Source organism: Hippopotamus amphibius, chromosome 8, assembly GCF_030028045.1.
Source record: "Hippopotamus amphibius kiboko isolate mHipAmp2 chromosome 8, mHipAmp2.hap2, whole genome shotgun sequence".
Lineage (NCBI taxonomy): Eukaryota > Metazoa > Chordata > Mammalia > Artiodactyla > Hippopotamidae > Hippopotamus > Hippopotamus amphibius.
The window spans coordinates 72,141,080-72,147,631 of record NC_080193.1 but is presented as its reverse complement, the minus strand read 5'-3'; positions in this window follow the sequence as shown (position 1 = coordinate 72,147,631).

The following is a 6,552-nucleotide window of genomic DNA, read 5'->3' as shown; positions in this document are numbered from 1 at the left end:
AACAGATATCAGTGATTCCATACAGTTCCATACAATATATAAACTTTAAACAAAGACCCTCCAAACCAGAAGACAGAGAGCAGGACTCGGCCACCACACTTCCCTTCCACACCCTCAGCAACAGGCATTGCTAACTGATCACAGCCCCCTTCCTCGTGAGTCCAAGCACAGGAAGAGAGAGCATCCTGATCACCTAGTCATGCCTGGCACTGGTAGAATAGGTGGGGGATACGGCAAGTGCTTTGTCATTTGCCATCCCTGCTCCTGCCCACGGGCGGGCAGAGCCCATAGAGCCATTCAACAAACGTCACTGTCATGATGTCACCAGCTCCTGAAATGGCTAATGTTCCGTCCCTCCACCGCCAGCCTTGCTGAGAGTTATGTGTGCAGAAATATCGGCTGGAAAATGCCGAGTCCCCAGATCGTCTAACCTTCGGACAAGGGAAACAGAGATGCCCAACGCAGAAAGCCCCTAGCGTGAAACCTGGTCCACCTGGCTGAGTGGCACTGCTAAAAATAGGAGTGACTCACACTTGGCTGGAAGAGCCAAACCGCAGGTCCAGCAAGCCCTCCCCCGCCTTCAGCGACACCTTAGGCGTCCAAGGGACAGAACCGCGTGTCCCGTATGGACAGCCCGGCGGCGTGGGCAGATCATGCAGCCGCACGTCCACCCAGACCCGGCTCTCGCCAAGAGTCACGTGGCTAGGGGAGCGCCTGAGGGCTCAGCGCATCACGTTACCCAGGGCACATCTGGCGCCATCTGGCCAAGCCTTGAGCCCACTCGGAGTCCCTGCATAAACACAGCCGTCACCTAGGAAAACAGAATTACGTTTTCCATAGCAATGAAGTAAATCTCTAGGGGGTATTTAGGAAAATGCATGCTTTGTCTCCTGAGGGACATTGTGGTTCGTGCCAGTTAGCTAGAACAGGAAGCTCAGGGTCTTTGCACAGCATAATGAAAAGGAAAAAAAGTCAGAGAAGGAACCAGAGTGAGGAAAGGAAAGTCCAGTTAGGTTCATGCTAAAATTAAACACATTTTACAGTTACAGACAGTCCCCGATTTATACACAGGCTAAGTTCCACAGTTGTATTTACAAATCAGTCCTTTGGAGCTTGAGATGTATTTTCCCATAGAAACTATGTTCATTGTCCATCAAGTTACCCCATAGCTGTCTCTTCCTCCAATAACGTATGAAAGTACGTTACCATTTTCACTTTCCGGTTCCCTTCAACATCAACTCGAGCATTGCTTTGGTGAGAAGATAAATCCTGATGTCCAGAGCAGATCAAGGGAGGCTCTCTCTCCTGGAGGGGGCGGAGGTGGAGAGGGCCGGGTGATGGGTGACAGCACTTCCAGGAGGACAGGTGAGGGCAGCAAGATCTGGTGAGTGCCCTTTGTGCCTGAATTCCAGCACCCCTTCAAGCTCTGGCAAGATCCATAACCCCTTTTGGCATCGGTCAACTCATCTCTGAACTGGTCCACCTTATGTTGTCATTGGGAGGATCAAGTGGCAGAAAGCATATAGAGCACAAGTTACTGGGCTTGGCTCCAGACAAGAGCTTGACAAATGGTTGCTGTTATCTTTACTGTTACCTTCTGTATGCAGGAGAGAGCTTCATCGTCAAATCTGAGCCTCTCAGGGTTTAAGGGGGTTCACTGAGTGTTTCCAACAAAGGGCAGGACCACATCTGTTTTACTCCAATATAATTCCCCAACGTGGTCCATGGTAAGCTTTAACAAGGATTGGATGGATGGATGGATGGATGGAGGGATGGAGGGATGGATGGATGGAGGGATGGAGGGATGGATGGATGGATGGATGGATGGATGGATGGATGAATAGATGGGTAGATGGATAAATAGATGGGCAGACAGAGGGATGAATAGATGGGTGAAAAAATGTATGAAGATCAAATAAATTCTGCCTTCTTTTCATTCACCATTGCCTCTGGCTTGAGTCTAGGGCCCTCCTCTCAAGGCCCCCTGCCCCTTAGCACTGCCACAGGCTTTGATACCATTGACTCCTCCCAGTCATTGAAACCCTCCTACCCCAGGCTCTGAGGAATCACCTCTTTGCATCAGCTCTTCCTTAGCCTTTTTCCCTGACTGCTGGTCCCTTGGCTATCATGTCCATAGAGGCATCTTCCATGGCTCTCCCTCCGCCCCATCCTCCATTTCTCTCTACCCTCTCTAAGGGCATCACTCTCCCATAGAGTTAGCTCTCTTTCCCTCACTCATTTCCAGCCTTAGTCTCTTATCTGAGCAGCAAATGAAGTTCACTATGCCTGATGGTTATTTTCCTACTGAGATCCCATCAGCACCTTAATCCAAAACCTAAATGCCTTCTTCTTCTTGTTTCCTTCCTCAAGCAGGTCTCTCCTCCTCCCAGGTCTCTAACCCCGTCTGAAGACCATCCCACCCAGCAGTTACAGGCTTGGACTCTCAGAGGATTTCTCTTATCCTCCTCACCTAGTCAATCAGATCATGAGGACTATTTCTGCATAGCTTCCCAGTCTTGGCACCTTCGCCAGAGTGCAGGAGTGCAGGCCCTGCGAGCTCCTGGCTGGTCTATTGTGTTGTCATCTGTTACATCACACAAACCCCCAAGTGACAGTGCCATCATGTCTCCTCTTTCATCTCATTGGGTATCTACTGCTGTGTGCAAACCATCCCAAGATTCAGTGGCTCAAAACAACCACTCTCTTTTCACTCATGATTCTGCAGGTGGATATGTTCAGCTGGGCAGTTCTTCTGCTCCACAGGATGTTGGCTGGGGATGCAGTTGTCTTGGGTCCCTGACTGGGCAGGAACGTCCAGCATGGCTCACTCAGAGGTTTGGTCCTTTAGGAGGGATGGCCAGAACACTGGTCTCAGCTGGGACACTGAGAGAACTGAGCATCTTTCTCCCTCTGAATGGCCCCAGGGCGTCTCCCCCTGTACTTGGTAAGTTCAGCAGGGTACCCAGGCTTCTAATGTGGCATCTCAGGGCTCCTCAAGTGGGAAGGCATCTACCACCAGGCCTTCCTAGGGCTTGCATCCATAGCTGGCCCAGTACCACTTCTACAACATCCCGTTGGCTCAAGGGAGTCAGAGGACCAGTCCAGATCCAGCATGGGAGAGCTTTACACAGGAATGTTGCCATGCACTGAATGTCTGATCCCCAAGGTGATGATATTAGAAGATGGGACTTGAGATTTTAGAGATGGCTGCTTCATGAAGGCAGAGCCCTCAAGAATGGGATTCGTGCCTTTATAAAAGAGACCCAGAGAGCTCCCTTGCCCCCTCGTGTGAGGAACCAGGAAGGAGACAGCCATCTATGAACCAGAAAGCTCTCACCAGATACCAAATCTGTCAGCACCTTGATCTTGGACTTCCCAGCCTCCAGAAATGTAAGAAATAAATGTCTGTGGTTTATAAGCCACCCGACCTATGGTAATTTGTTACAGCAGCTCGAAAAGACTAAAACGGGTGTGAATACTAGGAATTGTGGTTTATCTGGGCCGCCTTTGAAGACTGAGTATCAGACTCATTCAAGCCAGAGCCCTCAGCCTCCACATCTTGTCACTAACATCATTTGCAGTATGTGGTCTCCAAAGGCATCACGGCAGAGGGCGAGAGAGAGCGGGAGCTGGAGAAAGTACAGTGACTTTTAAATGCCTCTGCTCAGAGGTGACACGGCACTTTCCATTGGCCAGAAATAATCTTATGACCCCCAACTTGACCACAAGGGAGGCATAGAAATGTGCAGGAGGGGATGAGTATTCCATCTCTGCCCCATCATCTATCTCCTTTAAAGGATGGTTACCCCCCCCCCCATTGGTGGACATATGCAGAGACCCCTGCTCCTTACTATGGGGACAGCCTCTACTGGAGGATAGTGTGACCCCTCCAGCTGCTTGCTTGCTCCTGGCTGGGTGTGGAGACCACGCCATGCACAGACTGCCACACCGTGAACAGACCACCCGCACCCCCAGCTCTAAGACTCAGTAGGCATTACTCAGCTACAGACAACAAGGGCTGAGTAACATCAGGACACCAACCTCTGGTCTTCTTTCCAGAGCATTCTGTGGTGCTGGCTGGGATAGAGAGGAATTCATTCCTCTCAAGGGTGGAGGCTGCCTGGATGACCCTGCTGGTTCCCACCTAGTGCAGGAGGAGAACACACAGCGTCATTGTGGGAGGAAAATTGAACCCATGGGGCAGGTCGATTTGTGTAGCCTTTTCACAACACTGTGCCCAATTCAGACACAAAGGTGGAGAAACCAGAGAGAAACCCAAGAACAACAAAACCACTTGACCTATAAAGTGAAGGTGGAAGGGACTGGGATTTACTCACCAGAAGAACAGGAAATGAATCAGCATCAAATGCCCACGAACAGCAAGTTGTCCAGAGTGTGGACCTGGTGTTGAATGAACCTGGATTCAAGGGCTGACTCCTTTGCTGACCAGCTGTGGGGACTTAGTCACACCCTTAACCTCTCTGAATGTCACTTTCCTTGTCGGTAAAGTGGCCAAAGTCATGGTAGCTCCCTTGCAGTGCTTGTGTGACCATTGAATTACATGGTGGGTGTGCCGGCTCATGGTAAGCACTCGGTAAGTGTGAGCGGTGTTCTCACTGTGGATGCAGAGGACAAAACAATGCCACCTGCCACATCAGTAGACAAAGGATGCTGCGGCCATCAAGCCAGCAGCCACTGCAGCCGACCCCAGCTGTGCACCTGAGGGGATTCAGGATGGAGAAAAGCAGTTTATTGGCCCTAGACAGTTAAGGTGCAAATCAAAGGAATGATTTCACTGAGCCCAGACTCCTGCATCTTCCCATACATAGAGAAGTGCTAAATCCATTAACTTGAGATGTTTGGTTTTTCTTTAATTAACAGTAATCTTTTGATGTTCTGACTACCTTACATTTGTTGCAAAAACGCCTATATACCCTGGTTTCTCCCTTACCTCTTCAGAGTGGTCCCTCAGAGCCATCTGAGAGGCTGCCTCCTGGGCTGAAGTCCTTAACAAGTCTGCCAAATAGAACATAATTCTAAACTTTTAGGTTGTGCATTTTTTTCAGTCGGCGGTGTTGTTATGCCTGTTTCCAACTACGTTGGGATAGCATGGCGACTTCTACAAGTTATCAGGTTAATGGAGAGGGTAAACCATTCACAGTCAATGACAGGACAGAGCCTCAGTGCAGCATAGCAAACCCATCTGTCTCCAGCATGATCCCACCTCTCACCACAATCCCTGATGAAGAACTTACAGTTTGAACTGCTTACGGATCTTCTAGATGAACTTGAGTGAACTTAAGCAAATTGGGGATGTGCTGAAATCCAAAGAGGCACCAAAGACACAGGGCTCAGGAAGGGCAAGATCCAGGCAGTTCTTAGAGAGGGGAGGATTTTGGAGGCTATTCTATGTACTTGCAGTTTCAGACTCACATGAAAGGCAGCCCAGGTTTGCAGGATGGCCTGGGATGGTTAACGTGTAACTCAGGAAAGGCGCTGCTGGGGAGAGGAAGGACCAAGTTAGTCCTTGGGCCGGCGGGTCTTAGCATCATCAAATCAGTGCACCTGGAGTGAGGCGTGTGTGGCACTGGAGTGTGAGAGATAACCTCCAAGGTTTGGGACACTAGCATGCTTTATTTTGTGTTAGAAAAAACACTGCTGAGTACGCCAAACTCTTGGTTTTACAGGATTACTACTTAGGAAATGTGAGAAATAGGACTTGAATTTTAAAGAATCCATTTCAAAGTTGTGAGCAAATAGAGGTGGCACGTGGCTATGGCAAGTCACAAAGGGGCTTCGTGGATTCATGCAGCTGAAGGAACGTGGCCTCGGAGGGATGGTCATAGCATGCTCATTATAAACAGACGTGTCCTAATGAACGCATTGTCCTAACTGCAGCAGTTTTCAGGAATGAGATAGGAAATCTAAGTGAGTAAAGTGGGCTAGGCGTGAGACAACAGGGAGTGGTGGAGCCTGGGGCAAACTGGAGGAGGCACCATCCAACTGGCTCCACTCCATTCAACGGTTGCTATGGAGAAATGCAGGCCCAGGGTGGTCAGATCTTCTGTTTGCAAAGACAAGTTGGACATTCTAGATTTTTACGATGATTTTTCAGATTTTTCAATGTGAGTTGCTAACTCAAAACTCAAAAGTTGTAAAAGAGCGGGTGAGCCACACAGAGCATATCACTGAAGCCTGCTCATGGGCTGGCACCTCCACCACCCCCACCCCCACCACCAAGACGGAAGAGAGCCCTGAATGCTGTTGATTGTGGGCGATACACTGTCCCTCACTGTTTTCTCAGCAAATGGAAAGAAAGGGCTGTGTAACCATGCTCCAGGGAAAAATGGTTATGCCAGAAACGTACCTGCCTTTCCCCACTGAAAGATGGAAATTTTACTTAGGGCATTTCTTCCAAAATATTTTATTGCAAAAATGTTCAAACATGCAGCAAAGTTGAAAGCCCCTTACAGTGAATATCCATATCTGCTCCATTCAGATTCTGCTGTCAGTGTTTCACGGTATTTGCTTTATCACACATCAGTCCATACA